This window comes from Clarias gariepinus, chromosome 9 (genome assembly GCF_024256425.1).
Source record: "Clarias gariepinus isolate MV-2021 ecotype Netherlands chromosome 9, CGAR_prim_01v2, whole genome shotgun sequence".
Taxonomy (NCBI): domain Eukaryota; kingdom Metazoa; phylum Chordata; class Actinopteri; order Siluriformes; family Clariidae; genus Clarias; species Clarias gariepinus.
In genome coordinates this window covers 3,975,059-3,985,623 of record NC_071108.1, presented here as the reverse complement: position 1 = coordinate 3,985,623, position 10,565 = coordinate 3,975,059, and the positions used below count along the sequence as shown (strand labels likewise).

Below are 10,565 nucleotides of genomic sequence, written 5' to 3'. Positions count from 1 at the left end.
ATGGTACTTAAATTTTTATTATTATTATTATTATTATTATTATTATTATTATTATATAAACATTAAAATAAGAGATCTACAGCAGCTGATACGAAAAAATCAACCAATAAATAATTGTTTATTATGGAGTTTCATTTTCATAAAAAAATGTTTACTTTAGTATTTTCAGTACAATATATATGACTTAATACTGTATTGTGTAGTTTAATTAAATATTAATACCATATTCCTTAAATAGTAAAATAAATCAAATTAAATTAAGAGGTTAAAAATCTGGTATTAAATTACAAATCCTTTTCCAAAATTATGTATAATAATAATAATAATAATAATAATAATATTTATTATTATTATTATTATTATTATTATTTTTAATTTTTATTATTGTTGTTGTTGAAATATTTATGCTCCAATCTTGCTTTAAACTAACTAGGGGGAAATGTTAAATAAGCACTAAAACACACTACACACATACCATTTTTGTTATGTTCATGTATTTGTACAGAACTGCACTGCAGGTTCTTTTTTGCATAAATATGACCAAAAACCTATGAATTATATGAGAAACATTAAATGAGTCATTAAAGCCTACAAGTGATTAAAGGAGCAGTGACAGATGATTTGATGTTATTATGCAGGTCTGATAGAAAATAAAGAAGATTTAGAAAGGGAGCAGCAGTTATAAAATTATAAAGCCTGAATCACCCCGAACCCCCCCAAACATCTACATTTATTGCCCCATTACACTGCAGTTACTCGCTGGATCACTCCGTAAATTTGTCACCAGCAGGCTGTTAAACAAGCTGTAAATGAAGGAGGGAAAAAACAATAATGTGAATAAACACTACAAGCTCAAAGCATAAATATCAAGAAGGAAAATCTAAAAAGGAGAGAATCTTGGTTATTAATGATTGTCCGAGGATAAGCCAGACATTTTATGGCTGCTTTTAACAGTGTTTACTATCCGGTTTGAGCACGATGTTTATCATCCAGTGTCATGTTTTTTCTTTGTGCTGGTTACATATGAAATGTTTTCTGGGTAAAAATGTACATTTTAATTGGTTAGTTTACCATAAAATGGAATTCAGTGATTAAAAAAAAAGGCCAATTGTTTGGCTGATTTCTTGGAGACAAATAACAATATATTTTTTCTTTTAATATAATTAAAATGTATGTCTGTTTATACTGTAGATATTAAATAAAGATAAAGTACCATGCATTATTTCTTTTTAGTTTCTGTAGTCTAATTAGATTTTTATTTAATCCTAGAAATTAATTACATCACTGCTAATTCCTGCATTTTTTGTAGCTAAACTTCTTCTTCTAAACCTCTTTCGGCTGTTCCCTTTCAGGGGTCGCCACAGCGAATCATCAGGTCGTCCCTCTGATGAACTTATTCTTGATCCTATCATGAGTACTATACACACGGGTGAAAGTAGGTCTGTACAGTCCGCAAGTACTGGAAAGAAGAGACAGCAGCTGCCTAAGTAATTCCGAATTGCCTCAGAAGCACTTGCATTGTGTTTCGAATTTTCATTTCATAGTTAGAGTCCGAGCTTCGGCCAGCGTGCTGCCGGGTTCATTAGTCCGCTCACAGGTTTGTGCAAAGCTAACATGAGCTACAAGACCAAAACTAACTAACCTCTAATACAAGGCTGAATCCCCAATCCCTCTCTAACCCCTGATTAAGGGCACTACTTGGTGTGTGGAACAAGGGAGTTGGATACACCCTATATACTGCACTAGCTTTACATTTAAAGAAATTTGGGATTCAACCTCGGAAACATAAAAGTTTCTAAAAGTGATATTCCAAAGTGGAATAAGTGGAAATATAAAGCAAATCTTGTAAGTTTCTCAGGACTGTCCACCACCTTTTGGCTGCATAGTAGGCGACCATTAAGAATATACGTAGCTCTTAAAACCCAGACCATTTTAGCCTTTTTTTGTTTTTTAAATTTAATTTTAATAAGCATACAGTATATACGGCTCAGGATTGTGCAGTATAGAGTGACATATGCCTTTTTCCAGCACAACCTTGGCAAAATGATAAACTGAATTTTATTACATTTTAACCAACCATACAAACATGACTGAGCAAAAAATTTAAAAATGGGTCACATAGGCAAAAAAATAGGACAGATACACACGATCACGTTTTTATGGTTGTTTCCGGTTGTTTCTATGAGCAAAAATATTCCAGAAATGGTAAAATTGACACGTTATGAAAGTAATGGAACCTTCCGTTCGACATATCCGAAAACCCAAATGCACAGTTTGATGTCTAAAGCCTCCACACTAGCAAGGCTTCTATATCAGCACATATTTTTTAATCGTCATTGACCAAAGCTATGCAGAATGTGTACAAAACAAGCTACTTTCTGTTATTACTGGAGTTACAGCAGCTATAAATATTATAGTAGTATAAGGTTTACAGCTTTCACCTTTAAAACCGGAGACTCCAGTAAAAAGTTATCACTATAGAAACGCTATTATACTGGAACAAGTGAATTAATCTAACATTTGCAGTTGGAGTTGTGGAGATCGATATTTTGTGCTCTGTTTTGTTTTTTCAGTACAATGTGAGCGATAAGAACAAAAACATCCGTCATCTTAATAACAATAAAAGAGATTAAGTCTACAATAGTTGGCTGGCCGTGCAAGGTTTCACCTGAGCTCAGCAGAGGAAAGAGCCAGGGCCTTTCGTGCCTCAGCTGACAGAGCTCTTTGATTTTTTTCCCCTGTGCTTTTTCCCGAAGGGGCCCCTGGAGCGGAGCCATTCACCGTCCGAAGCAATAAATGTGCAAAGCAGGTCAGGACTGGTACTGCATTTTCAAAGAGGACGTGCGATCATTGGAGTAGAGCCAAAATGCCCAAGAAAGGTACACTGGGAGATCATTTTATTTATAGCACGAGAAAACTCTTTAAAACGTTTTATACGCATTTGTATATTTTACCCCGATTATGATTAACAATCTGAGATCGGGGCCGTTCTTTTTGTTTTTTATATTCTTTCCAGGTAACAAGTCAGACAAGAAATCCACCACCAAGGTAAACAGCTCCAGGCTCTTAAACCTCTCTGCTCACGCAGCAAATTCTCTCTAATAGTTCATCACCACTATAGTGTTAAATTAATCCCCAGACCGCTTTAGAAGGCATCTGTTCAGAGTCAGCTCTTTTCAGCCAGCCATGCTAAACACCCCCATGTTAATTCTGCATAATTATATAACAGAAAAGTTTATTGGAGACACTAAATAGCAGCGTGCGTGTCGTTATTTTCACTGCATAGCCACCTCCGAGCCCTAAAGATCAGCCGAAGAAAGGTGATCAGAAAGGAGATGAGAACAAGAAGCAAGGAGGTGAGTATTGGCTGCTCTACAGCACATCCGTACTAACTGAATCTGTTTCATTTTATTTCACTTCATTGATAATATAATATGAACAAAGTCACACAATAAACAAGAACGTTGCAGATCATTCTAGGAAAATATGAAGCCCATAGGTTTTCAGGAGAGTCAGACTATTTAATGCAGATCACCAATAAGAGTTGACTCACTAGACTCAACAAATGATTTGCAGCTAATTTGCGATAACAAAGACGATGCAATTTCGTTATTTCGTGACCAAAGAGGAAACAAATGTGCTGTCTGGGCAGAAAAAGCAGAAAAGAAACAAAAGTGACATCAAACATTAAACTAAAAGTGAATGAATTGGCTTTAACAAACATTTCAGATGTTAGAAAGAGGTTTTCTGTGCCAGCATTTGGATTTAATTACCCTCCAAGAACAACAGATTTGCCTACATCTACAAAAAAACAAGAAGAAAAGGATGGAACTCATACCATTTCAGCATTGTTATGTCAGCCGTGAAAGTATAAACTTATCCCAGTAAAAATTTATATCTAATTAATATCTATTGGTGCAGGTGTTTGTTTACATTGAACAAGTCGCTTATATATAGTATAGTAGCTTATTTATTAAGTAGATTATTAAATCCGCCACATAACTGTTCATAACACCGCTTTTAGATTTAGATTTTTTAGAATTTAGATTTCACTTACTTGAGGCAGATATCTAGTTACTGCAAAAGTCCGGTGGTCGCTTTAAGACGCGCCCACAGTTTGACGCATGCAAAGTATACTGTCAAAGCTCCAATCCAAAAATGGGTCACATAGGCAAAAAAATAGGACAGATACACACGATCACATGTTTTTATGGTTGTTTTCGGTTGTTTCTATGAGCAAAAATATTCCAAAAATGGTAAAATTGACACATTATGAAAGTAATGGAAGCTTCCGTTCTTCCTTGATATATCCGAAAACCCAAATGCACAGTTTGATGTCTAAAGCCTCCACACCGGCAAGGCTTCTATATCAGCACATACATATTTTTTAATCGTCATTGACCAAAGCTATGCAGAATGTGTACAAAACAAGCTACTTTCTGTTTTTACTGGAGTTACAGCAGCTATAAATATTATAGTAGTGTGGCGTGGGCGGGGCGGCGGCTGACGACCAGCATGCCTTGCGGGGATGTCGGTGTGTGTTCACCATGTTGGGGAAAGGTGTTTGGGTTGGTGGCTTCGGCCCTGTTTGTGTGAGGGGTGGGTAACGTGTGAAATGTGCTCCAGTTCAAGCTAGTGGTGAATTGGATGTAGGCTCCTGAGTGAAGGTGCTGCTCATGCCTTACATGCTGTGTGCTTAATAAAGTACTCCCAGCCATTGCATTGGGTAGCAAATAAGCTCACTCGTCTCTCCAGCATTCTTCTCGGCGTAAAAACGCTACAGTAGTATAAGGTTTACAGCTTTAAAACCGGAGACTCCAGTAAAAAGTTATCACTATAGAAACGCTATTATACTGGAACAATTGAATTAATCTAACATTTGCAGTTGGAGTTGTGCAGCGGTCCAGCGGTTGCTTTAAGACACGCCAATAGTTGCGCATGCAAAGTATACTGTCAAAACTTGCGGTTTTTAATCTGGAACAAAACTGCTAATGACTCCAGTTCTACTCTGCATTTTGAGTTTAATTATGGTGCAGGTTTAAATTCAGGCAAATACCTAAAGACTGGCAAAGTTTTATTAAATTCTGTCTAGCCAGGTTTGTGTGATGCTGTGACAAATTCTGGCTGGACAGACATACAGACAGACAGACAGACAGACAAAAAGGTTTCTGAGATTGGTTTCAGGCCCTGCAATGTATAAAATATAAAGATATCATTGAAAGAGCGAGTTCTGACCAATGTACAGACAAAAACTTGTGAAGTTGCGAAGTATAATACCATTTTTTTAATTTCTCATTTTGGGTGTTTAGACAGCTAGTAGTAACCTCGGAACTAGCTACAAACTATTCATGCTAAGTTAGATAACTAGCTAACTTGTTGGTTATATACAAAATTGTGATTATTATGGTACTGAATGCTTTAGATTTAGCAGTGTAGCTACTGATAAATAGATTTCTGGCACTATAATGATACCAATAGAGACTTCCTCTAATAAGTTTATTAGCATCGAACTAGCTAGCTAATTCCATGCTAATGTTACATGCTTTAAATTTAAGGTGTTTATTATTCATATATTGTTAAACACTGTAGTAAAGGTAAATAACTGGACGCCCCCTTTAAAATACATTAAAAAATTTAACGATTTTGTTAAATCCATGGCATCAGAAGCTTCTAATTTATAGTTTCTCAATTGATATGCATCAATATTTCTTTGAGAAGCCAAGAAGTAGTGGAAGATGGACGATGCAAACCAGCAATGCAATATCTCAGCCGAAATTTTCTCAAGCTGTCAGTGATGCAGCGATTATTTTTTTTCTTCGCACCTGCTTTGTGTTTCCAGTGAAGGTATCTGTCTTCACGTCTTCTCTCACAGGACAGCTGAAAGGAGAGAAGCAATAACTTCCAGGCCTTCGTGAAGCTGGCCTTGGAGACGCCTTTGGGTTCCTGTAACCGCAAACACTGAGGCCCTCGGGGTAGACAAAGCTGAAGCGACAAAATAAGAACTGCATTTCCTACACATTTCAGCTCTTAATTGGACCCTCTCGGTCCCACAATGCCTGCTGTCATGGGTTTCAGAGTTGAACATTCATACGGTGTTGACACCATCCGAGATTCTACACTTTTCTAGCCGCTTTCCCGTCTCATCATTTCACACTCCGCCCACGTGATGGTCCTTTGTTTTGTATATAAATATAATGAATTACCTGACTTAATAAACATTATTAAATTATAATATCATACAGAGGTTTGTGTGCTTATTTGCTGGTTTGAACTGCTCTGAGAAGTCATATCACATATCTGATCTCATTGCTCAACATTTATTGCTTGCTCAATGTATAGATTATATAGTTAACCACTCACGAGAACCTCAGCATGGACGGAGCAGGAATGGATTGTTCTCAGCAGGGCAGAGATAGAACCTTGCGGTCTTTATCTATTCATGACCAGAAGCTTGTTGTTGGAGCAATAGTTTATAAGCATTGGGTTGGTAGGTGCAATGCCTCAGGATATTGGGTGGAGGAACCGATGGCCTTGAAGATGGTAGGTGGGCCGGGGGTAGCTCAGTGGTTAAGGCATTGGATTACAGTTTGGAAGATCCCAGGTTCAAACCCCACAACCACCAAGTTGCCACTCTTGGAGCCTTGAGCAAGACCCTTAACCCTCAACTGCTCAGATGTGTAATGAGATAAAAATGTAAGTCGCTCTGGATAAGAGTGTCTGCTAAATGTAAATGATCAAGTTTGTGTGTTTTAGAATGAAAGGATTAGAAGTTTGTGGGCCTACGGATTGTATAACTTGAATCTCATGGTTTAGGATGGCATTAGCAGGAGCTTGTGGGTCTCAGGGTAGAAATTTAAGGGGCCTGAAGGTGGTGGGAACGAGAGCATGTGGGCTTCACAGTGACATGATTAAGAGGTTGTTAGCCTCATAATGGTGGAAGCAAAGATGTAGCAGGTTATTATAGATAGAAGAACTTGTGGGTCTGAAGATGGTAGCAGCAGAAGCTGGTGAGCTTTGGAATGTTTTTGTTGACCTTGTAATAGAAGTAGTTAGTGTGCCACAGGATGGTATGAGATAGGACGTTATGGTCCTCACTTGCAGAGACAAGAGTGTGTGGGCTTGAGCAGGTGTTTGTGGGGGACTCAGTTGAGAATGTGTAGAAAGTTGAAGGCCTGAAGATTACAAGACCAAAAGCATGTGTGCCTCAGAGACTTTTGGCCTTATAAGGGTAGAAGCAAAACGCTATTTCTTTCTGGGTGGAAGAAACATCAAGATCTTCATGATCAGGTACATCAGAAATATAACTTTTCGGTATGAAGACAGTACGTGCTGGAGCTTGTGGGCTTCAGGATGGGAAGATAGGTGTTTGTTTACACCTATGATGGTACACAAAGTGATTTCTATGCATTAACTGATGGGTGTCAGGATGGAACGAAACCAGGGGTCAGGGGCCAGTGGTAGCTCAGTGCTTAAGGCATTGGACTACGGTTCAGAAGATCACAGGTTCAAACCCCACAACCTCCAAGTTGCCACTGTTGGGCCCTTGAGCAAGGCCCTTAACCCTCAGATGTGTAATGAGATAAAAAATGTAAGTTGCTCTGGATAAGAGCGTCTGCTAAATGTAAATAAATGAGCTGGAAATGTTTTTTTGTTTTTTTAGGATGATATGAACCGGCCTTCATTGGCCTCTTAGTGGCAGGACAGGTGTGTGTGGAAATGTGAGTAGTAAAAGCAGATGTTTATGCACCTCTGGATGGTAAGATGGTGGGATTTTGCACGCACAGTGACAGAAGCAGAATCTGGTTGTAACATATGGGACTCAAAGGGAAAACATGGATCCATGTGCAAAGATCTAGATACAGGAACAGAGAAGATGAATGCAAAAAAAATGAGGTTCAATGGTGAGACACGCAAGCAGCAACACAATCAAGGCCAAATGATAATCCAAAGGGTTAATCAACAAAAATAAAACATGGCACGTATGGCAAGACTTCACAATGAGTCATAAGTCAAAAGCACAAAAGTGATAGCTGGGGTTGTACTGGGAATCCAGTGACTGCGACCTACAGTATGAGCATGGGGCAGGAAGGTCTCCCGGGTTTGTTCAGCTGTTTGAAATTCTCATACTTGTGGTAGTAAGAGATGAAAAGCAGCGAAATCGTTCCCTGGCAGGACCACCTCTGTTTGACAACCCTCTGTTTGCATTATGTAAAGGCAATCTAATCTTTACTCAGACAATTTAGTTTATTCTATAAAGCAATTTTTTAGACAGTTTTATCACTGATTCTGTAACTAAAGATAAGCACACACTGTATCCTCCTTCCTTTCTGTACTGCGCTGACATTTCAGATGTCCTTTGTGTGTTTGTTTGTTTGTGTGTGTGTGTGTGTGTGTGTGTGTCTGAATACGTTACCCTAAATCATGTGCTTGTGATGCAAGGGCTCGTCCCGATTTTGCATTTAAAGGCAGTTAGCATAAAAATTTAATGAGACTTAATGAATATTTCCTAACACTGCTAAAGGCTGAGCTAGTTTATCATGCTCAGTGACAAAAAGTTATGCGAGGTTAAATGGAAAAGGGAATAGGATAGAAGGCTCATGAAGCAAAAGTCAGTTAAAATATTGGAATAGCTCCAGATGGGATGCGTAATTTGAGCATAAGTACAAGAGAATGCATGAAACACACACATACTGTATACACCCACACTACCAATCAAAAGTTTGGACCCAGCTTCTAAATTCCATGGTCTTTCTTGATTTTTATTTCTTTCCGCACTGTAAAATTATGCTCAAGATGTGCAATAATCTGGTGGTTAATTGGTGATCTCTGAGGCTGGTGACTCTACATTTACATTTACATTTACATTTAGGCATTTGGCAGACGCTCTTATCCAGAGCGACTTACAAAAAGTGCTTTAATGTTTACAACATTGGATACATACTTACACTGGGTTAACTAGGTTAATAACTAAGTACCATTAGTCCAACACAACTGAGTAGTTTTTTTTTTTTTTTGTTTTTTTTCGGGGGGAGGGGGGTTAGTCCAAGTACTGGAGAAACAGATGCGTCTTGAGTCGTCGTTTAAAGATAGTCAAAGTCTCTGATGTACGGACATCTAGAGGAAGTTCATTCCACCATCTAGGTGCCAGAACAGAAAAGAGCCTGGATGAATGCCGCCCTCGATCCCTGAGAGATGGTGGGATGAGGCGAGCAGTGCTGGAGGATCGGAGGCAACGTGGTGCAGTGCGTGGTGTAATTAGCGCAGAGAGGTAAGTGGGTGCTGGGCCATTTTTGGCTTTGTAGGCAAGCATCAGTGTTTTGAATTTGATGCGGGCAGCTACAGGAAGCCAGTGCAGGGAGCGGAGGAGTGGGGTGGTGTGGGAGAACTTGGGAAGGTTAAAAACGAGTCGTGCTGCTGCATTCTGGATCAGTTGCAGAGGACGAATCGTGGACAGAGGCAGGCCTGCCAGGAGTGAGTTGCAGTAGTCCAGTCTTGAAATAACAAGGGACTGAACAAGCACCTGAGTAGCCTGTGAAGAAAGAAATGGGCGAATTCTTCTGATATTGTAAAGAAGAAATCGACAAGAGCGAGTAAGGTTAGCGATGTGTGGGGAAAATGACAGATGATTGTCCACGGTTACCCCAAGATTGCGGGTGGTGGTTGAGGGAGTGATTTGGTTGTTGTCCATGGATATCACAAGGTCTTGACCTGGAGATGAGTCACAAGGGATAAACAACAGTTCGGTTTTACTGAGATTGAGCTTCAGCTGATGAGCAGCCATCCAAAATGAGATGTCTGCCAGACATGCTGAGATCCGGGTGGAAACCTGAGTGTCAGAGGGAGGAAAGGAGAGGACAAGTTGGGTGTCGTCTGCATAACAGTGGTATGAGAATCCATGCGATGATATGACCTTACCAAGAGACCGGGTATAGAGGGAGAACAGAAGAGGACCAAGTACTGAGCCCTGCGGGACACCAGTAGAGAGTCTACGTGGGGCAGATGTAGATCCCCTCCATGTTACCTCATATGACCTATCTTTAAGGTAAGAAGCAAACCATTGCCACGCTGTTCCACAAATTCCAAGGCTTGTAAGAATAGATAATAGAATCTTGTGGTTCACGGTGTCAAATGCAGCTGACAGGTCCAGGAGGATGAGGACAGATGAAAGTTTAGCAGATCTAGCAGCATGGAGCTTCTCAGTGACTGACAGAAGGGCAGTCTCTGTGGAATGTGCCACTTTGAATCCAGATTGGTTTGGGTCGTTAAGGTTGTTCTGTGAGAGATAAAGAGACATTTGATTATAAACCGTTCTTTCAAGAATTTTGGAAATAAAAAAGAGCAGTGACACCGGGCGATAGTTGTTAACTTCTGATGGGTCCAGGCAGGGTTTCTTGAGGATGGGAATAACCCTCGCCTTCTTAAAAGCGGCAGGAACATGACCAGATGATATGGATTGGTTGATGATGGCTGTGGTGAAGGGAAGGAGGTCTCGTGAGATGGCCTGGAGCATTGTGGAAGGGATTGGGTCTAATGAACAGGTGGTGGGGTTAGATGACGAGATGATC

General features: G+C 39.5%; 1 protein-coding gene across 1 annotated transcript in view; it reads left to right on the top strand.

Moving 5' to 3' along the window:
- The first annotated feature begins 3,344 nt into the window (after positions 1–3,344).
- Positions 3,345–10,565, top strand: part of asic1a (acid-sensing (proton-gated) ion channel 1a) — a 47,655-nt gene continuing 40,434 nt past the window's right edge. Inside the window, exon 1 of the mRNA XM_053503448.1 lies at positions 3,345–3,356. The gene's annotated coding sequence lies outside the window, so the exon portion shown is untranslated. The remainder of the gene's footprint in view (positions 3,357–10,565) is intronic.